Genomic DNA, 23,052 nt, shown 5'->3' with positions numbered 1-23,052 from the left:
CTTCTTCCTGTTTTGTTCTCAATTTGGGCTGTTTATTTCTTTTGCTTGATGTCTGTATGCTAAAAGAAATAAATAAGCAGAAAAGATTTGTGGTTCATTCAAAAACAGGGTCTGCTCCAAATTTGTTCCATATGATATTTTCTGACTAGGAATTCTTCCATCCCATAATTAGTGACTACAGTTTTTGCCCTAAAGCATGCTGTTAAATTATCACTTCTTTTAGCATATTTGTTTAATATTTTCTGAGGAAAAGTCACTATGTCATAAAATAAAGGAATCTTTATACAGAAAGTACTATGCTTTTCAACAGCTGTTTTGGTAAAAGTTGCTAATTGAAAGGCCCTTATGTAAGTTAGTAATACGTTGTATTACAAGTTTTATATATATATATATATATATATATATATGTATATGTATACGTATATATATATAATGCAGAGCATTGTTACTATAAATTTAGGTTGTGTAGTGATGTCAGTGAAAGAACTCTGTTACCCATCTCTGACAAAAAAAGTACAGAAATTGAGAGTATATGTTGAAAGTTTCACAACATTTTAGTAATCTTTTTTGTGTCTGTGCCAGTACTGGGAGTATTGAATTCTGGGTGTCTTGCTCTGGCTTGTCTTTTTGCTCATAGCTGGTGTTCTACCACTAGAACCATGTTCTAGTTCTCACTTTTTGCTGCTCATTTGGAGTTATGAGTCTCTCAGATTTGTGTGTTTGGTCTGGCTTTGAGCCTTGATCCTCAGATCCAGCCTCTTGAGTAGCTAGGATTATAAAGATGAGCCACTAGTGCCCGGCTGATAACTAAGTAACTTTATCTGCTGCCTTAAATAGTAAAAAAAAAAAGAAATGGCTTTGTATTTTTGTGTGTGTGTGCTGGTCCTGGGGCTTGAACTCAGGTCTAGGCTGTCCCCGTGTTATCATTGTTCAAGGCTAGCATTTTACCAGTTGAGCCACAACTCTACTTCTGGCTTTATGGTGCTTAATTGGAGATAAGTCTCCCAGACTTTTCCTGCTTGGGTTGGCCTCAAATTGCAATTCGCAGATCTCAGCCTCTTGAGTACCTAGGCTTACAGGTGTGTGCCACTGATGTCTGGCTTTGGGTTTGTATTTTTATGTCATTTAAAATTTTAATATTGATTTCAAGCCTTTGTACTAGCACAAATTAAAAAAAAAAAAAGGTTTTCGAATCCAGGCGCTTGTGGCTCACGTCTGTAATCCTAGCTACTCAGGTGACTGAGATCTGAGGATCGTAGTTCAAAGCCACCAAGGGCAGGAAAGTCCTTGAGAGTCTATCTCCATTTAACCACCAGAAAACCGGAAGTGGCATTATGGCTCAAGTGGTAGAGTGCTAGCCTTGAGCTGAAGAGCACAGGGACAGCACCCAAGCCCAGAGTTCAAACCCCACGACTGACAAAAAAAAAAAAAGTTTTCTAATTTGTTTTTAATATCTTTTTTTATTGTTTTTATATTTTTATTTTTTCACCAGCCCTAGGGCTTGAACTCAGGGCTTAGGCACTGTCTCTGAGCTTCTTTTTTTTTTTTTTTTTGTAGGTCGTGGGGCTTGAACTCTGGGCCTGGGCGTTGTCCCTTAGCTCTTCAGCTCAAGGCGAACGCTCTACCACTTGAGCTACAGCGCCACTTCCGGTTTTCTGGTGGTTTTATTGGAGATAGGAGTCTCACGGTCTCTCCTGCCCGGGCTGGCTTTGAACCGCGATCCTCAGATCTCAGCCTCCTGAGTAGCTAGGATTACAGGCGTGAGCCACCAGCGCCCGGCTCTCTGAGCTTCTTTTGCTCAAGGCTAGCACTCTACCACTTGAGCCACAGCACCACTTCCAGCTTTTTCTGTGTATGTGTTACTGAGCAATTGAACCCAGGGCTTCATGCATGATAAGCAAGCACTCTACCACTACGCCACATTCCCAGCCTTCTTTTTATTTTTTTATTTTACTTTTAACATCTTTAAAGAGATATCAGTGCACAATAGTGTGTGTGTGTGTGATATTGAGATTTATAAACTCAGGGTCTCAAACCCTCAGCGCAGGAAAGTTTTATAAGGCTAGTGTTTCACTGCAGAAGGTTTAAGCAGTTCCTGATAGCAAGCACCGTCTCTGGATTCAAGCAATCAAAGTTGTTTGGCACTGGTGGCTCACTCCTGTAATCCTAGTTACTCTGGAGGAACTCAGTTTGAAGCCAGCTTAGGGAAGGAAAGTCTGTGAGACTCTGATCTCTGATCAATCACCAAAAGAGCTGGAAGTGGAGCTTTGGCTCAAGTGGTAAAGTGTTAGCCTTGGCCAAAAAAGCTCAGGGACAATGCCCAGGCCCTGACTTCAAGCCCCAGAACAGTCAAATAACAATGACAACAAAACCAATAGTTGCAAAAAACAACCAACTGGGAAAATAACTTACATAGAAAGAAAATTCTAAACTGCTATCATTTATAAACATAGATGTAAGAATCATTATAAACGTTAGCAGCTGAATACAACAGTATATTATAAGCCAAGCTCTGAGGTGGCTCATGCCTGCAATCTTCCTTATTCAGGAGGCTGAGATCTGAGGATTGAGTTCCAAAGCCAGCCCTGGCAGGAAAGTCCATGAGATTCTTATTCCCAATTAATCATCAAAAATCCAGAAGTGGAGGTATAACTCAAAGAGGAAAAGTCAAGTTAAGAACTCAAGGCCCTGAGTTCAAGCCCAAGTAGTAGTGTACACACACACACACACACACACACACACACACACACACACACACACACTACAACTACTATGGAACTAACAATAAGATATGAATTTCAAACACACCAGCGTGGAACATATATGTCTCCTCCATTCCATACTTGGCATATTGGAGAACTCAGCCCATTTCTGAGGTAACCACTCTGTAATATATAATCTAGTGCCTTCATTTCTGCTTGTGTGAAGGAAGACTGAAGGAACAGGGGACACTAGCTCTACTTACTCAGAGACATTTGGGTCACCATTTCTCTATATAGAGGAAAAACAGTTTCATTAATATGCAACACCCTTCTGCTCCATATTTCAAGCAGGAAAGTCTTGTATTCACCACAAAAGCAACAACTAAGCATGGACCCAAAGTTTTATGAATGTCAAAAAGAGAAACACTGTATTTTATAACTGTGAGTTGAAGAGCTAGTTGTAAATCCTTCTTTTAGAAAAAGTTAAAGCCGTGGTTTTAATGAAGTACAAAAATTTAACTTGTAGCAAACAAAGGCATACAGCATACGAAGGAAATGCCATATTGCACATTTTCAGTAAGGATACATTAATAATGCTTACAAATGCAAAAAAAAAAAAAAAAACAACCAGGCCTGTGCCATTGGTTCACTCCTGTAATCCTAAATACTCATGAAAAGTGAGATCTGAGGTTTGAAGCCAGCTGATAGAAAAATCCATGAGACACTATCTTCAGTTAGCCAGCATAAAACCCACCTGTAAGGCATGACTCAAGAGGGAGAGCACCAGGTATGAGAAAAACAATTGAGCAAGCACTCTGAGTTCAAGCCCTGGTACCAGCACAAAAACAAGCACACAAACCCCAAAACAAGAAACACACCTAGAGGTTAAGAGAATACCAGCCCTGCAAAACAAGTCAACCAAATTCTACATCCTGAATTCAAGCCCCTTTGATGAGGTGGGGAGGGGAAAGAACAAGGGAGTTACTAGGTTTCTATCAGCTTGAATATGCTCAGACCCAGTCAATATTATGGTTATAGAAGAAAGATTGCCTTAAAAAATTCAAAGTGGACCGGCAATGTGGGTTAGTGGTAGAATGCTGTCCTAGCATGCATGAAGCCCTGGGTTCAATTCCTTAGTACCACATAAACAGAAAATGCTGGAAGTGGTGCTGTGGCTCATGTGGTAGAGTGCTAACCTTGAGCAAAAGAAGCTCAAGGACAGTGCCCAGGCCCTGAGTTCATGCCCCAGGCTGGAAAAAAATATTCAAATTATATATTGGGAACAAATCAAAACATTGTTTTCTTTCTTTTCTCTCTATTTTACATACGCTTTTTGTATGAGAGGCTGGCTTGGATTTATTTGTCTTTATTCTCTTGTCTATATTCTTTATTCTCCTACTCTATTATTTGAAATATGAATTAAACTAAACTACAATAAAAAATAAATGAGAATCAAGTAGTTGAGGCATTCATCAGCCTAATAAATGAATTTTGTCAGCAAATCCTACTTTTGTAGAAAGTCCTACTATTGACAAAAAGTACTCACTGTACTGTTAGATAATTTGTAAGGTTGATCTATGAGTTCATTGATGTAGAGTACTATTAGAAATAGTGGGGCAGCCATAAACAAAAGGTCGTTCCAGAAAATTCTATACCCGGAGTCAAGGGAACCTACCGGCAAACCATGTATGAACCTATGAAGTAATTGCCGCGGTGATAATAGTAATATTTAAAAAAAAACCGTTGGTCTGTAGTGGGAGGGGCCTAGGTGTGATGTACATCCGGTCTCCGTGGATGTTCCACCCTCTGTGCGCGAGTTCCACAGCCAGAGCGTCTCCGGACTCCGGACGGTCCGGACGTGTCTCGGGAGCTGGTGATCGCGAAGATAGCAGCGAAAGAGACCTTCTGAGATAAACGTGAGTTTAGCTCCCTTTCCAGTCTGCTCTCCTCACCCCTACCTCCGACCCCCGGCCCCGGGCAGGCTGGTGATTCAGGCTTCCCACCTTAGAAACCGCTTTCATCTTGGGGGGAACCCGTGGCGCGCCCTTCAGCTCTCTCATCGTCTCTCAGCCCCCTGAGTGCCGGAGATCTTCCGGACTCCGGAGACCAGCAGGCATTGCCCTTCTTGGAACCCTGATGGGCTTATTTTTTTAACGTAGTAGCTTACTTTTTCTCCGAGCCCGTGTGTGGATGGTGATCCTCCTATTTCGTACTTGCCGCCATGATTGGGATGGTAGACCTACGGCACCATGCCAATTTTTTTTTTCCATTCAGATAATTTCATGAACGATTTTTCTTATTCTGGGGCTGCCCTGGAACTTGGTTGCTTTTGACTTTAGCCTCCGACTATGTAGGATTACAGATGCGAGCCACTCCGTGCGTGGCTTCTTTAATTTTTTTTTCTCATTTCCCGGAATTCATTTCGATGAATATTATTTTATATGAACAGAGGCACGGAGGCATTGTAAATTTAAAAAATATATTTTATTTAAGCTGGGCGCCGATGGCTCATGCACAGCTGTAATCTTTGCTATTCGGGAGGCTGAGAATCCCAGTTTGAAGCCAGCCCTTGAAGAGATTCTTACGGACCTAACACTTATCTCCAATTAACCACCTAAAAACTGAAAGTTGAATTGTGGCTCAAAATGGTATAGCATGAACCCTGAGCAAAAAAAAAGCTCAAGGACAGTGCCCAGGTCTTGCCGCATGACTGGAAAAAAAATAAATTTATATATTCATTGGCTTGTTTTGAGGTAATGTCTTTGCTTTGCCCAGACTGACTTCTGCATTTCTAGGCTTAGGGGTGCTTCCTGACTCAGCCTTCCAAGAAGATGGGAATATAAATGCCCTTCAGTGTATCTGGTGAGAGGTTTGTGCCTTTATTTCTGGGGATGAGGCTAGAACCCAGGGCCAGAGAAAAGCTACTCTTAGCTTTCAAGGCTAGTGCTCTGCCACTTGAACTGTATCTTTGCTTCTCCAGCTGTCTTGAACCTTGATCCTCAGATCTTAGACTCCTGAGTAGCTAGGATTACAGACATGAGCCATGGTTGCCAGACTGAGATGCTTTATAAAATAAGCAAATGGGGAGTTCAAGCCCAGTACTAGTGCAAAAAAAATGTTTTATTAGAACAAATAATTCTAGCTACTCAGGAGGCTGAGATCTGAGGATCACGGTTCAGAGCTTGCCCAGGCAAGAAACTTCATGAGACTCTTATCTCCAATAAACCACCAGAAAACCGGAAGTGATGCTGTGGCTCTAGTGGTAGAGCGCTCGCCTTGAGCTAAAGAGCTAAGGGACAGCACCCAGGCCCAGGGATCAAGCCCCGTGACTGAAAAAACAAAAAACAAAAAACAAAAAAAACCCCAACAAAACAAAACTGAAGCCAAGTATGGGAGCTTACAACTGTAATCCTGGATATTTTCCTTTTTCTTTTCTTTTTTTCTTTCCTCCCTTTCTTTCTTTCTTTCTTTCTTTCTTTCTTTCTTTTTTTTTTTTTTTTTTGCATTGTGGGCCAGTCTGGAGACTCAGGGCCTGGGCACTGTACCTGAGCTTTATTGCTCAAGGTTAGCACTCTACCACTTGCCACAGCTCCATTTCCAGCCTTTTGGTGGCTAATGGGAGTTAAGAGTGTCACTGACTTTCCTGTCCAGGCTGGCTTTGAACTGTGATCTTCAGATCTCAACATCTTGAGTAGCTAGCATTACAGGTGGGAGCCATTGGCATCCAGCATAATGAACTTTTTTTTTTTTGTGCCAGTCCTTGGGCTTGAACTCAGGGCCTGGGAACTGTCCCTGAGCTTCTTTTGCTCAAGGGTAGCATTCTACTACTTGAGCCACAGTGCTCCTTCCCGCTTTTTCTGTTTATGTAGCATTGAGGAATTGAACCAAGGCTTCATGCCTGCTAGGCAAGCACTCTACCACTAAGCCACATTCCCAGCCTGAGTTTTTAAGATGCATTGAAATAAGTTTAACGAGGATGTTGTAGACTTTTTTTTTTTTGGTGGGAATTGGGTTTAGTATGTTATCTGGGATGGCTTCGAGATACTTCTGCCTCGGTCACTGAAATAGATCTGAAATAGGTGGGATTACAAACAAGTGCTATTGTGAAACCTGTGTGTGCACGTGCGTGCGCGCGTGCACACACACACACACACACACACACACACACACACACACAATTAGAGTCAAGCACAGTGGCACAGCAGAAGAAATCACAAATTTGAGATCAGCCTGGGCTACAAAAGGAGATTGGATCACAAAACACTTCCCGCCAGCAAAAATCCCAGAATTTCTGGGAGGGAGACTTAAACAGCAGTTTTTTTTTTACTTACAATTTATGCTTATATTAATAACTTACCACTTGACATGCAACTTGAGAAACTACCTTAGATAATGGAAAACAAACAAACAAACAGCAGACAAGGAGCTTTTTGTAATGTGTGTGGCAAGTGAAGATGTAGTAGTCCAAGTGAATAAGAAAATAGTTCATAGAATACCAAAGGTTATTCTAAAGCGATTTCAAGATGAAGAAACCTGTAGCTAATGAAGATTCAAGGATATCCTGAACTTGTTACCAAGGAAGGGTAAATTAAAAGCAATGATTTTGCCATTTATTTATTTATTTATTTATTTTTTTGTCGGTCATGGGGCCTGAACTCTGGGCCTGAGCAGTGTCCCTCAGCTCTTCAGCTCAAGGCTAGTGCCCTACCACTTGAGCCAAAGCGCCACTTCTAGCTTTTTCTGCTTATGTGGTGCTGAGGAATCGAACCCAGGCCCTCATGCATGCAAGGCAAGCACTCTACCACTGAGCCACCTTCCCAGCCCCTCATTTCTTTTATTTTTATATGTTTTTTTATTGTAGAAATACTGTACAGAGGGGTTACAGTTACTTGAGCAAGGTAATGAGTCCATTTCCTTTCAAGCATTGTTACCTCCTCCTTTGTTTCCCCTACCATCCCTTCCCTGGCCACCTCCCCAACTCCCCTCCCCTCCAAGTTGTAAAGTTCATTTTCAACATAGTATCTTGTACGTCTCATTGTTACAATGGCTCAACCTGTATCCTTATTTCAGCATTTTGTTATTTTCCTTACCCTCCACAAGTTAGAAAAATGTATACACAAGATGCAGGGTACCTTATCAGACGGCCAAAAATTTTAAAGTAAGAGCATGCCAAGCACTGGTGGCTCACACCTGTAATCCCAGCTACTCAAAAGGCTGATATCTGAGGATCATGATTCAAAGCCAGTCTAGGCAAGAAAGTCTGTGAAACCCTTCAATTAATCATCAAAAAGCACTAGCCTTAAGCGAAAAAAGCTCAGGCAGGGGCTGGGAAGGTGGCTCAGTGGTAGAGTGCTTGCCTTACATGCATGAGGCCCTGGGTTCGATTCCTCAGCACCACACTAGCAGAAAAAGCCAGAAGTGGCGCTGTGGCTCAAGTGGTAGAGTGCTAGCCTTGAGCTGAAGAGCTGAGGGACAGCGCCCAGGCCCAGAGTTCAGGGCTCATGACCAAAAAAAAAAAAAAGCTCAGGTACAGTGTTCACAGGCTCTGACTTGAAGCCTCAGGACTGGCGCACGTGTGCACGCACACATAGCCCAGTTCCCCTTATGAATGATTGGGCTAGTGTGAATTATTGCTTCATCTTTATCTTTACTAGTTTTCAAAATAATGAATGGGTTTCCTAGCATTCTCCAAAGGTGATCATTTGAAAAAGTTGAGATATAATTTTCATGCCATCAAAATCACTGTTTTAAGGTTCCAGGCATGGTGGTGCATGCCTGTCATACCAGAGCTCAGGAGGCAGATCTAGGAAGATCTGGAATTTTGTGGCCTGCCCAGGTTATGTAGTGAGGTCATGTCATAAGAAACTAAGGGCTGGGGGTACAGCTCAGGAGTAGAGGGCTTGCCTAGAATATGTATGGTCCTGGGTTTGGTCCCTAGCAGTGGGGTTGGCAGAGTGGTTGGGGAAAATCATCTTTTTAAAATATACATACAATTTTTAGTTTCTTGTACTTTTAGGAGGCTGTGCAACCATCACCACTAGCTAACTGATCATTTGTAAAGTCTCATAAATTCATGACCATGTATCTATTGTGTTTCAATCCATAGCAGTTCTTCTTCATCTTTTTCTTTTTTTTTTGATATTCAACCTTTCTGAAATTTGGTCAGCAAGGACCTTTAAACTGACTCCCGAGACTGGTGAGCATAACCTCTTCTTAGCTTTGACGCCCTTTTTCTTGTTTCCTAGTGAGATATTCCTGGCCTATCTTCTACTTTCTTTTTCCAGGCTAGAAAGCAGTCATTTGAGGAGCCCTGGTTTCTTCAGTAGAAAATTATAGAGGCTGTAATCTGGGCACTACAGGTGTCCCCTGTTACTGCTGTTATTTCCTGGCCTATTGATTTTTACCTTTTTAGTGGAGCTAGTTTGTTTGCTGTGTCTTGTGATTTATAATCCACGAGGCACAACTGGGCCATTAGTTGTTTTCAGGAATTGAGCAATGTCTTGTTCAACTAATGACTCCTATGACAAAATATTGCTTGAAAAATCACATAATTGCCTTTTTTGATTTAAAAATTCTTTACCTTCGGGGAAGTTGTATAGCTTCAAGACTCAGGTTAAAACTAGTTATTTGGCCAACTAAATTCCTACAGAAGCCATAACTTCAAGTTGTCAAGTATTAGATAAACAGTTGATTTTTATACAGTATGCTTATTAGATCATTAAAATAGGGCCTTTCTGAGGGAAGGTAAACTTTTTTTTTAACTGTTAAGTCATTAAAAAATGCATTACCACAACTTTACTCAAGAAGGCCTATGCTTTGTTTTCTTATAAACCGTTTGTTGTTTTCTCTCTGGATTCCCATCGGTGACTGATGTGTTAGAGCAAATCAATGGCTTCTTTTGTAATCTTGCTCTGGAAAAAAGGCTTGTGTTGCTTTTGACTCAGGGACCTATACATATGTCAGAGGTTTTTGGCTAACTTATTAAAATACCTTCAAAATCTTGAGTAGGTGCTTTTAAGTATCTGATATATATTAACAGTGCTGAAGGAACAACTAAATTTTAGCACCTCATCAACATTCCTGTGATTGCTTTCAAACCAGCCATTTTGTATTCATAACATATGTTTTTGAAATGTTCTGCTCCCAATCTGCCTAGCAAAAATTTCCTTTATTGTGTGTTTATTTAAATGAGACCACAAGCAGGGCAGCAGGGGCTCATACCACGTATAATCACCACTATAATCAGAGCAGCTCAGGAGGCTGAGAGCGGAGAATTGCAGTTGGAACCCAGTCTGAGCAGAAAAATCTGTGAGACTCATCTCCAATTAACCAGTAAAAAAGTTGGAAGTGGCAATGTGAGTCACATGGTAGAGCCCTAGTAGTGGTCCACACACGCACTCATAGTGTGAGAAAACAGCATTGGAAGATTTTTTTTTTCCAGTTTGGTTATTAAGACAGGATCTTTATAGCTACCCCCAAGTTTCCTTTATGGTCTAGGTTGGCCTAAAACTGGCAATCCTCCTGCCTCAGCAGGGGGTTAGAGGCTTGTTACTAGCATGTCCAGGTCAAGAATGCTTTCATTCTGGAGAGGGGTTAAGAAAGTATAATATGGCCGGGTGTTGGTGACTCAAGCCTGTAATCCTAGCTACTCAGGAGACTGAGATCTGAGGATTGTGCTTCAAAGCCAGCCTGGGCAAGGAAAGTCTATGAGACTCTCATCTCCAATTAACCACCAGAAAACTGGAAGTGGCACTGTGGCTCAGGTGGTAGATTGCTTGCCTTGAGCTGAAGTGCTCAGGGACAGTGCCCAGGCCCAGAGTTCAAGACCCACAACCAAAAAAAAAAAAAAGAAACAAGAAAAGAAAAAGAAAAAAAAAGAAGTATAATACAGGGGATGAATTTGATCAAAGTAAATTGTATGCATGTAAATATCACGACATCCCTTTGTACAGTTAGTATATTAGTATATGTTGCCTCCTTATTCAAGTGCCCCCCCCAAGCAGCACATTTTTTTTCTTACTCCCTTTGTTTAGGTCCTTAACATAAAAAAGATCAAATTTGTCAAGGCAAGGTAGGCTCTTAAGTACAGGATGTCTAGTGCTTAACCACCTAAGGCTTGATTACCAAATGCTTTCAGCGATCTTAGGTGCCCTTAGGGTATCTTGTACTTTCATAACCAATGTAGGTTTTAATTATAGTAAGCAAATAATTTCTCCTATTACTCAGACTCTTCCCATATTTACTTTATCATAATATTAAGTGTACTCCTACTAAGATATTTTTGCCATAGTTCTTTAAACACTATTTAACAATGCTGTTTACTGTCTTCCTTAATCGGACGTGAAGCATACATGGCTTTTTTTTTTCTTTTCTTATATGGTATCATCCCAGGGCTTTATATATGCTAGGCAAGGGCTCTAGCTGCTTTTGCTTTGTTGAAAACTATATGTGTGTACCTATATCTATGATGTCATTTGTACAATCTTCTATAGACTCACTTTTGGTGATGAGTAAAAGTTTATCTAGTCTAATAAAACTGAGCTAGTCTTCCTTTATTTCCTGCCAAAGTTAACAGTCTTTCATGTATGACAAGTAATAACAACAGGCTCTTGGACAGTATCAATATATAAATGACTTGTGATCTTTTATAGTGAGGGAATAAGGTTGTGGGGCTTTTTTTTGTCAGTTGTGGGGCTTGAACTCTGGGCCTGGGTGCTGTTCCTGAGCTCTTCAGCTCAAGGCCAGTGCTTTACCACTTGAGCCACAGTGCCACTTCCGGTTTTCTGGTGGTTAACTTGAGATGAGTCTCTCAGTCTTTCCTTCCTGGGGCTGGCTATGAACTGTGATCCTCAGATCTCAGTCTCCTGAGTAACTAGGATTACAGGCATGAGCCACTGGCCCCGCAGGAAATAGTTTTCTTCTTTAGTCTCCTTGGATACTTTTCTGTTTTTTTGTAGCATTTAACACTCATGTTTCTAAGTATTTGATGGTAAGGGGAAACTAGTAAGAATGCTGGCATTAGGATTTTGAACCTTATGCTTGGGGTTTACAGTTGAAGGATGAGTAAGAGACCCTGTTCCTGGCAGAAACTGTATAATACGATTTCTCTACCTCCCTCCCTCCCTCTCTCTCTCTCGACAGCGCCCCATTGTGTTGCAGGTTGGTCTTGAATGCCTGAGCTGAAGTGATCCTCCTGCCTCAGCCTCCAGTGTAGCCGGAACTGTAGGTATCAGCCAAGAGGCTGGTTTTATTTCTTTTACTTGAAATAATACTGTTAAGTTTTATTTACATGAGATAATATTCCTTAACTTTATTTACATGTATATAAATGCACTTTATCACAGCCTGAAGGAATTTTCTATAAATTCCTCTGTGGAGGAAAAAATCCAAGCTGAAGTCCTGAGAGGAAAATCACCACCTACTATATTCTTTCAGATTTCATCTTACGCTACCTTTAATGATTTTCCTTTTTAAAAGGATTTCATGATTGTAGGATGTCTGAGGGGGAAGGGACAATTTGCATTCTAGGAGTTTTTTTTTTAAAGGGTTATGACAGGCAACTGAAATGTATGGTCTCTATATTTAAAGATTTTCCCTAATGTGGTAGTTGCTTAATTTTTGTGTTATTGTTATTAAAAATGTCTTAAACGTTTAGGGCTTTGAAGAAGTAATGGGTCAGATTTTGGATTAATGTAAAGACCATTTGATTTGACTTCTTCACACAGTTAGGGTCTCAAGTTCAGTACAGAAATACAGCATAAAAACCTGAACTCAAAAAAGCATAAAATACATATTTGAAGGTGATAAATGCTTTGTTGAGTCAAATACATTTCCTCCTCTTACAAACTTCTTTGAAGGCTTGTTTCAAACAGTTTATTAAAAAAAAACCCAAACAAACAACCAAAAACCTTACCCTATTCTGCTTTACACTTATGGAAGCATGTGGAAAAACTGTTTATCCAACAATTACACAGGACTTACATTTCATGTGCTCTCAACTGTTAAGGCACAGGTATACAGAATATATATCATTAAAAATCCCTGCTTACTGCAATGTGCGAAACCATAATCTTTTCCTCATTGCACTCCCCCACTAATGAAATTAACTTTCCTTGCTGACTGAAAAGCCTTTTTATTAAAAAATTAAGGGGCTTGGTAGTTGTTCTAAGGCAACCCTCCCCCCCAGCCTGCACACCCATTTAAACTGGCAAGCCCATTTTCATTTTAATATTTCGAAGATTTTTTTTTTTTTAAAGGGAAGGCAGGGGACGGCGGGGGTTGCTAAATTTATCTTCTTCCCCAGCCACGGGGATGGAGAAAACACATTTACTGCGGGCGGGGGTCTGAGGGCCTGCAAACAACTCGAGCTGGCGCCTCGGCCAGGACCGACGCGGCGAGGCGGTAGGTCTCCCGGGAGGCCCCCGGGGGGCGGCCGCGGCCCAAGGACAAGGTGGGGGGCGGCCCGGGCCGCCTGCCTCTCCTCAGGGTCGGCGGACCGCGGCCTCGCGCGGGCTTTACGGCCAAGGCGGCGGCTGCGGCGCGTTTGGTGGCGGCGGTGGCGGGAGGGAGCGCGGAGGAGTTGGAAAGAAGGGGGGCGCTGTCACGGCGACTCAGGCCGCCGGAGACCCCGCCACAGTGAGGCCACTGGGCTTCCCGGTCGCGGGGCGTGAGCGGCGCCGACCCGGGGCGCCAGGGGGACCCACCGGGAGGAGGAGGGGGCCTATCTACCCTTCCGCATTTTCCTGGGTCTCTCTCCCGGGCGGTGACGTGACGTGCTGACGGCGGGCCCGTGCCGGGGAGCTGGGCCGCTTTTTGTCAGCTCCGAGCTCGGCCCCTCCTCCCTCCCTCCGCCCGCCCCACCAGCCGGAGCCCGGCCCAGTGCTCCAGAGAAAGGCCGGCCTGCAGCACCCGCCACCGTCGGCGACCGCTCGTACGCCCGTTCGGTGAGTCCCGGGTGTCGCCGCGGCCGTGGGGCCTAGTGCGCGCCCGGCGGCCTGGTCTCGGCCTGGTCGGCGGCCCGCAAGGCGCCCTTCCGTGGTAGGCCGGGCGGCGTGGCGCGCGGCGCCGAGCAGGCCCCGAGGAGGCCGCAGTTAGGCCCAGGGAGGAGCCCGGCTGCCTCGAGCGGCGGCGAAGGCGCGCTCTGTAAGCAGGCGGGGGTTGGGATTAGGTTGCCCGGCGGTCCGGGAGGCGGCTGAGGGGTCTCGGGTGGGCGCCGCGGCCGACCCGGGGCACCGCGCGGGGGCGAGGCCTGGCGAGGAGGCGAAGGCTGCAGGCGTGAGGTGAAGGCCGCAGGCCGGCCGGGCCGATTTTCGCTATGTAAATATCGGCGAGGGGGGGCGGGAGGGACGGGGGACAAAATGGCGGCATCTCGGCGCCTGCTGCAGGGAACGACTGAGGGGGTTGCCGGGAGGGGGAGCCGCCATCTTGAAGGCGGTGTCTGGAGAGAAAATTCCGCTACAGCCCGTGAGGGGGGGTGGGAGAGCGGGCGACGGCGGTGCCGTCGCCGCCGGTGACGGGCACCGGAGCCTTGGCGCAGTGGCGTGTGCGCGCTGAGGGGCGTGCTCGCTCCCTACGGCAGCCATTGCCCTCGCTGCCATTATGAGCGCTCGGGTTCCAGGCGCACGGCGGCAGCGCCACCTTCCTGCCCTGCCTCCCACAGCCCCGTGACTAGCTGCTGTTTCCGCTGCCTTGCAGCGGAGCTGCCTCAGGCGACCATCGCCGCCTCTCGGGCGCGGGAGCGATCTCTCCCAGCCAAGCTCCGGGCTTCAAGCCTTTCCTTCACGTCTCCCGTGGGCAGCCGAGAGGGGTCGGGCGGGTGGCAACCGGGGGGGACGCCGGACACATTTGACTTTTGTTTAAGTCATACATGGCGGTGAGGGTGACCTCCTTGCGGTGGTTCTCCACCAATCATTGCCTTCTATGTGGAAAGAGAAAAACTGATGGGAAAGTTCTCACCGCTCGGGTGACCAATAAGGGGGGGAAAGGCACAGCACGGAAGCGGAAGAATAAAGCGTTTCAAGGAGTCTTTTGTATTCATTTCTGTGGAAACTTTGTTTACAGACGTTACTGTTTACTCTTTGGAAGGCATAAGAAAGGGGCAGAAAGTTATTGTTTTTTTATCGGAGGAAAGAAAATGTGATAGAGTCGTGACATTACACGTACCGATTTATCGAGTGACGTCGCCAAGTGCAGTGGCGTCCCTCAAAAGTTCTTCAGATTGCCCACGGCGCAACTTTCCCAGGCTTAGGGATGCCTGGTACTAGGTGCTAAGAGATTAAGAAGGTTGGTGGTGGTGGTGGTGGTGGTTTCGTCGTTCTGAGGTAGAGCAGAACCGGTGAAAGGAGCATTCAGGTATTTCAGGAAAGGTATATCCGAGTCAGATTTCATGAACGACCAGGTTTCTGCTTGGAGCGTTCGTTCGTAAAGGGTGGAAGTTGTGAAGGTAGAAGGTTGTTAGGTAGTGGTGGAGGTGGGCAAAGGGCATTTCAAGGGTGAAGCTTCAGGAAACAGCAATATTGACAGGTAGGCCCAAGTGTTTGGTACACAGGTAGGGGAGGGGTGGCAAAGGTATCTGGGTGGGTAGAAGGCTGCGGATTGATTATTGTGATACTTGGACCTAGGACATTTTAGCTTCAAGAAAGAATAAAAGTATCAAATGGATCACTTTCCCACTATTAAGAACAATTAGGTGTATGTTCAAAACTTAACTCGGTTTTTGTTATTTTTTTTCAGAGCTGCTTTTTTTTCCTATGTCAATTTTTCATCTCATAATAAACATTTGCTCAGTTATTCTTTCTGTGGTAAACAAAAAAGCATTGCTAACATTTCATTTACCCTGGCTGAAAAAGGATAAAACTTATGCAGACCAAAAAAAACCAAAAACAAAAACACAAAACAACAACCCAAAAAACAAATTCAAAAAAGAAACTGAAAAAAGAACCTGTAAGCGTTCCCATAATAGATTTTTTTTTTAAAGAAGTTTTGAAAAGAAGTCTGGACAAGTGATTATTAAAAGGATAGTGGCCTTCAGCTGTCCTTTCTAATTTGTGTCCTCTTTGCTAAAAAGTAAACCCTTGTTGTGTTGGAGAAGCCTTCATACTCTTGTTTGGATTAATATTTGACTAATCTAGATGCACACGTGGGGAATGCTTCCTAGAATTTTATGATACAAACCTGAGGGTTAAGTAGGTATTCGATTTGGGTTTTTCCATCTTTTATGCCACAACAGACCAGAGTAGTGATGCTGTGCAAAGGAGCAGAGGGGCTTGGTAGAGGGACCTTGAGAGTTTATCATGAAGGCCATGCTTCAGAAAAGTCTGAGCAACGACATCACATGTCCCAGGGCTGGCTAGAAGCAAGATGTAAGGTGGGCTGCGCTAGTGTTAAGGGGAAACAGATAGAAAAGCAGTTTCTTCTATATTTTATCAGCTGGATAAGACATAGAAAAGCTATTTTTAAAAAAACTGTTAAGAACTCATTCTTTGGGATACCATCTGGGAATTCCCCAGTCTTTGGAGAATATACTCTCACTAACTTATCTTTCTTTCCTTTTGTTTCTAAAGAAACTTATTCCGTTTCCCCCTTCTTATTTTTATTTAAAATAGAACTTGTGGGTGTATGTCTGTGTCTGTGTCTGTGTGTCTCATTCTCAGTCTCAGTCATGTGGCTTGGATTCAGGGCCTGGGTGCTGTCCCTGAGCTAGCACTCTACCACTTTAAGCACAACTCCACTTCCAAATTTTAGGTGGTTAAGTTGGAAATAAGGGTTTCACAGACTTTTCAGCCTGCGGTGCTGACTTCAAATGGGGATCCACAGATCTTGGCCTCCTAAGTAGCTAGGATTACAGGTGTGAACCACCACCTGTCCTGTTTTTTTTTTTTTTTTGTGTGTGTGTGTGTGTATGTGTGTGTAAATTCGACCCATTGTATGGTTAGGAAAACAGTGAAGTGTATAGTTTGGTTTCCATCAGAAATGGTTGAATGCAGAAAAGAAATTATCTGGGCGGGCAGAGACCTTGATAATCTAGAGCACTGACTGGTGGAACACCTTGTTAGCCAACTGTCTTGGGTTAATATTTGTATTAAGTTTGTGCATTATTTTCTAGATAGGTGCCAGTTCTCTTTTCCAAAAAATATTCTAAAGGGTGCTCAAAAACCTTCCCCCCAAGCCGGGCGCTGGTGGCTCACGCCTGTAATCCTAGCTACTCAGGAGGCTGAGATCTGAGGATCGCGGTTCAAAGCCAGCCCGGGCAGGAGAGACCGTGAGACTCCTATCTCCAATAAACCACCAGAAAACCGGAAGTGGCGCTGTAGCTCAAGTGGTAGAGCGCTCGCCTTGAGCTGAAGAGCTGAGGGACAGCGCCCAGACCAGAGTTCAAGCCCCACGACCGACAAAAAACAAAAAAAAACAAAAAAAACCTTCCCCCCACATGACTGTTCGTGTTTGTGCCCACTGGCAATTTAGGTTTTTAAATGTATTTTATTTTTTTTGAGACAGGGTCTAACTTTGTAGCCCAGGTTGGACTGGAACTCTGGATACTTTGGCCTCAGCCTCAGTGCCAACATTATAGGTATGTACTTCACACCTGGCTAGGATTACCTATTTTTCTACTTAATGGAGAAGTTGCTAAATGGCCACATGATGTTAACAGTTGAATTTTCCTCCCTCCATAGGATGCTTGCTCTTGCTCTCTATCTGTCTAAAGCTATCTTTTTCCTTTGGCCGGATAGTTGCCTTTCCTTCAGCCAAGCTGTGCCCGTGGTACCCTGCCTGCCTCCTTTGGGACTGAGCTGTCAATAGTGCTGTCTCTTATATCATTAACCTCAAACATGCTGGCACCTTTCCATCTCCTCATAAATATTCTTTGATTTGCTTTTCTCACAAAACCCTCACCTATTGTCTTTCCTTTCACCAGCACTTTCTTTTCTCTTCGATGCACTTATTCCTATATTCAATATTTCCCAAATTGGGAAACTTACACAACATGTGTCGTGCAAGTATAAACTCACTGTTCCTTCTCTGGTGAGGTTTTCCTCAAGGTCAATTCTTTTTTTTTCTTCTCTAGAATCTTCTCCACTTCCTTTGATACCGTTAAAAATGCCTACTCTTCTAGTTTCTCATCCAGCATTTTCATTTACCCACTGAGGGTTTACCCATGGGTCTGCAGTCTTAACATGGTCAAATTTGTCTAGCACATAGTAGATGCCCAATGCTATTTCTAGAAAAAAAGATTTTAAGCCCAGAGTTCATAAAATGACTACTTTTTTTATCTGTATTTTTTTTGTCTTTTATTTTTTGATACTGGGGATTGAACCCAGGATGTCGTACTTGCTAGGCAAGCGCTTTGCCCCTGAGCTATATCCCAGCCCTGGGTTTTTAAATTTTTTTCTGTTAATGACACTATCCTTTTTCCAGGCTCATTCATCTCTACCCCTTAGAGAAATGCTTATTAATCTTTGTTGTTGGTTTTTGGTCATGGGGCTTGAACTCAGGGCCTGGTCGCTGTCCCTGAGCTCTTTTGCTTAAAGCTAGCATTCAACCACTTTGAGCCACAGCTCCACTTCCAATTTTATAGTGCTTAATTGTAGATAATAATCTCATGGGGACTTTTCAGCCCAGGCTGCCTCCAAACCATGATCCTCAGATCTCAGCTTCCTGAGTAGCAAGGAATACAATTGTGAGCCACCAGTGCCTGGCTAATCTTTAATCTGTTAGATTTTTAACTGTATGTTTGTGCTTTTGTCTCTCCTAAAGTGAATGTAGAGAGGTTCTCATTTGTGTTTGTCCTTAAATAGTACATGACATATGATCATTATCTCCAAAAACAATTATCTCAATTATTGAGTGAAGTAAATTTGTTGTAGTTGAATAGTTTACAACTATTCAAAATCAATTAATCTAGTCAGTGTGTGCTTTGACCAAGGGGTATTCATATTAAGCCACACTTTTCTTTAGGACGGCAGGTCAAACTCAGGCACTGAGTAACCTCTCTCCCCACCCTTTATCTGATTGGAAAATGGCCAACTGGTTCTTATTCCTGCCAAATTGCTTTTCTAAGCAACATTTTATAAAATCCAGGTGTCTTATGACTATTTTGCTCAAAGGGAAGTACCCTTTAAAGAAAAGGTGGCCATAGGGGATATAGCCATTAAGTTTTTTTTTTTTTCAGGCAGAAAAGAGTTGGGGGGCGGGGAAGCAAACTGCTAGCCTGCATGAGATGGAGGCATGCAGAGAGAGAAGGGAAGAAGGAGAGGAAGCCATTAGGTTTTAAAAAATATTTAGCCAGTTGCCAGTGTCTCATGCCTATAATCCTAGCAATTTAGAAGGCTGAGACTTGAGGATTACAGTTCGAAGTTAACCTGGGCAGGAAAGTCTGTCTGTGAAACCCTTATCTCCACCTAATCCCTAAAAAGCTGGAGGTGGTAGAGCACTATCAGGGGCAGGCTCTGAGGTGAAGCACCAAGAATGACATGAAAAAGAGGGTTGGGCATGTGGTTTAGTGGTAGAGTGCTTGCCTAGCATGCATAAAGCCCTGGGTTCAGTTCTTCACTACCACATAAGCAGAAAAAGCTGGAAGTGGTGCTGTGGCTCAAGTGGTAGAGTGCTAGCCTTGAGCAAAAGAAGTTCAGCGACAGTGCCCAGACTCTGAGTTCAAGCCCCAGGACTGGCAAAAAAAAAAGTTTAAAATTTAAAATTATATTTCAGAATTACTTTTTAATGTTTTTTATTGTAAAAATGCTGTACAGAGGGGTTACAGTTACACGAGTAAGGTAATGAGTACATTTCCTATGGAGCATTGTTACCCCCTCCTTTTTCCCCCACCATCCCTTCCCTCCCCACCTCCACAACTCTTCCCTCCCCCCAAGTTATAAAGTTCGTTTTCAACATAGTGTCTTTTACATCTCATTGTTACAATGAGTTAACCTGTATCCATATTTCAGCATTTTCTTATTTCCCTTCCTCTCCCCAAATTAGAAAAATGTTTATACAAGATGTAGGGCACCAAAATCAAATACAGTGAAAACAGGGGTTATACCAGGGTTATACCGTAGGGGAAGAAAGTACAAAAGAAACAAAAAAATCACATAGTACATTTTAAATAGGTTAAAAACAATAGCAAGAAAGAAAAAACCCACTTGTGTCCCTATCTTGGGGTTATTTCACTTAACATGTGGTCATATGTACAAAAGTAAATGTCACTTAGATTTAAAAATTAATATTTTATTATTATTTATTTTTTGGGTCTGGTCGTGGGGCCTGAACTCTGGGCCTGGGCGCTGTCCCTCAGCTCTTCAGCTCAAGGCTAGCGCTCGACCACTTGAGTCACAGAGCCACTTCCGGGTTTTTTCTTTTTTGCTTATGTGGTGCTAAGGAATGGAACCCAGGGCCTCAGGCATGCAAGGCAAGCGCTCTACCACTGAGCCAACTTCCCAGCCCTAAAATTAATATTTTATGATGTGTTCGCTTCATTTTCTTTTTGTTTAATGAAGTAAAATCTTACAGATATAGTTAGTACATGCCCCCTTCCCCAGTGCCATTCCTATCTTTCCAGAAGTAGCCACTATCCTAAAACACACACACACACACACACACATACACACACACACAATATACCAACAATGTCAAGTATTTATTGCAAGAGCAGAAGCATATTTTGCATTATTTTATATATTAGTTTCAGTAAACAATGTTTTTGAGATGTAGGTGCGTCTAGTGCATGTGTTTTCAAAGTGTGCGCTAGAGATTCCTGGGAATCCATCTTGAGCATTCTTATAGGAGGCACGAGGTGAAAACATATTGTGTGTGTGTGCACATACGCGTGTGTGTGTGTGTGTGTGTGCGCGTGTGTGTGTGTGTGTGTGTGTGTGTGTAATGGTCCTGGGGCTTGAACTCAGAGCCTGGATAGTTGGAGATAAGACTCTTGGACTTTCCTATTCTTGCTCACTTTGAACCATGATCCTCAGATCTTAGTCACCTGAGTAGCTAGGATTATAGACGTGAGCCACTGGAGCCTTTTTTTTTTTTTAGACAAGGTTTCTTTTTGTACCCTAGTAATCAAACTTGAGGTCTTCCTGCCTTAGTCTCCCTAGTGCTGCTGCTACACCCAAGTTTCAGTTCAAAATTGTAATTTGACAAATGTTTACAGATATGAATCAGACAGAAAACTCTTTGTGGTTCTTAAAAGATTAAAGGGATTGGGAGACCCAGAAATCTAAAAACTATTGACTTTTTTTTTTTTTTTTTTTGCTGTGTTGGGATTGAACCCAGGGCCTTACACATTATAGACAAGCAATCTTACCAATATTAGTTGTATTTTAATGTATAAATGTATGGTAGTTTATTCCTATAGAGAGACCATTAGACTGTAGTTTCTAACAATTTCAAACAGTACTGCTGTGAACATCTATTAACAGGGTCCCTCTTCTTGGGGGATTACAGTAGAATAGGATTGCTATATTGAAGATGTCTGTGCATTGTCAGTTTTTCTGGAAATGGCCAAAATGCCAAATTGTATTCTACTTGACACTCCCACCAGCTGTGTATGAGCCTGTTTTCCATATCCCTGCCAAAAGATTAGATTTTGCAAATTTCCCATCTGTTGGGTATAAATGCAGTCTCTTTGCTGTTTCCTTTTGCATTTCCTAGATTACTGTTGAGGCTGACCTTTTTCCCTACATATTTATTAGCCATTTGAGTTTTCTGTTAATTGCTTATGCATATCCTTAATCCACTATTTTTCTGTTGGATTATTGCTTTTTTTTGGTTTATGGATATTTTCATATTCTAGATACTATTGTGGTTTTTATATGTACTGAAAACATCTTTCTAGTCTGTGGCTTTTCTTTTAACTTTGTTTATGGAACATTTTGTGTTAGGAGTTCTTAGTGTGATGGTAGCCAGGTTCCTCAGCTTTTTTTTCCATCTCTGGTTGTGTTATCCCATGTCTTCAAGAGATTCTTCACTTATTCCAAGGTAATAATAATAATGATTGTTTTAAGAATTTTTAGTTCATTAATTCATCTGGAGGTTTTTAACTCTGTTGTATGGTATAGAGATCTAATTTTATCTTTTTTACATGAATTCATCAAATAGGTAAGTTTTCTCAATTCCTGAATATATTTATTTTCACATATACACATTAAGTTGCAGTTCTACTTTTATTGATTTGGTTCTTTCTACCTATACTACTCTAATTTAGTAATAATAACGTAATACTTCAGTATCAATAGGTGTTCTTTTTCTTTAGAATTATTTTAGCTATTTTTCTCCCTTTGCTTTGTACTCCGTTAGGGTTGTGTTTGCAACTTCTGTGAGCACTGTCTGGATTTTTACTGCATTTATATCAAATTTATAGAATAAATAGATTCATATATATCCTAAGCGGTGGAGCAGGGATTTGAATCTGAACATGTGCTAATGTTTTTCATAAAGTTCTTATACAACTTTTGTTAGGAATTTTGCTAGATTATAATTTTTTAACATTGGCAGTATTTATTATCCTTTTTAATAGCCACACCTTTGATCAGCAATTTTACTTCTGAAAGTTTATCATTGAAGCTTAAAATCTATGTGCAAAGATACTTATTTCAGCATTGCAATAGTAAATGATGTGGAGTAACAGAGGGCTTTCAGTGGGGAACTAGTTAAATTATACTAAATCTAGCCAGTGAAATTACATATATTGAAGATGGAGAAATAGAAACTTCTTTCTTTTAACTCTGTGAATGAGAAGAGTCAGAATAACAAAGGAGAGACTCTAGTCCCAAGAGAAAGAGGAAGAGCTTTGGGAATGAAGAGGTGATGACCCCAAAACAACAACAACATCAACAACAACAAACCGCGGAGAAACGAGTGTCAGAGAGAAAACAGAGAAAAGTAGGAAGCTGCTCATATTCCAGTCTTGGCTCTCTCCCTGGGGGAGGGGGGAAGGGTAATGCAGTTGTCATTTTTGTTGTCATTGTGAATAGGATTTTCTTTCTGGGGAGAAGAGAAATTTGGTGTTCTCATTTTCATTTAACTTCTGCTTTGCATTTCAGAGTTTTTAGCATGTATAGGAGTAGAATTTTCCTAAAGTTTTTACCACATCTATTGGTGTGATTGAGTACCCTAATATATTCTCATTCTTATTCTCTCTGTGTGTGTCTATCTGTCTGTCTGTCTCTATCATATGCTGGGGTTTGAACTCAGCACTTGTGAAAACAAGGCAAGGATGTATCACTGAGCTACCTCTCCAGCCCTTTTTTTTTTAAAGTATTATTTTACTAAGGTATTACACAGAGAGGTTACCATTTTACAATCCAGGTAATATGTTGAGTTCTCTTTTGGACAATGTCACCCCTTCCTTTGCTTT

The 23,052-nt window shown here is 42.5% G+C and overlaps 1 protein-coding gene across 5 annotated transcripts in view; it reads left to right on the top strand.

Annotated features, from left to right (window-relative positions):
- Positions 1–12,996: 12,996 nt before the first annotated feature.
- Zfx (zinc finger protein X-linked) overlaps positions 12,997–23,052 on the top strand; it is a 48,094-nt gene continuing 38,038 nt past the window's right edge. The window contains exons 1-2 of one of the 5 annotated variants that reach the window (XM_070040698.1): positions 12,997–13,103; positions 17,199–17,271. The gene's annotated coding sequence lies outside the window, so the exon portion shown is untranslated. Of the gene's footprint in view, positions 13,104–13,304; positions 13,646–13,785; positions 13,845–17,198; positions 17,272–23,052 lie in introns of those variants that run through there. The other 4 variants (XM_070040700.1, XM_070040697.1, XM_070040702.1 and 1 more) reach the window with 4 other exon arrangements.

Source organism: Dipodomys merriami, unplaced genomic scaffold (genome assembly GCF_024711535.1).
Source record: "Dipodomys merriami isolate MVZ:Mamm:240054 unplaced genomic scaffold, mDipMer1.0.p SCAF_3, whole genome shotgun sequence".
NCBI lineage: Eukaryota > Metazoa > Chordata > Mammalia > Rodentia > Heteromyidae > Dipodomys > Dipodomys merriami.
The sequence above is the reverse complement of the archived record's forward strand: the minus strand, read 5'-3'. Positions and strand labels throughout refer to the sequence as shown.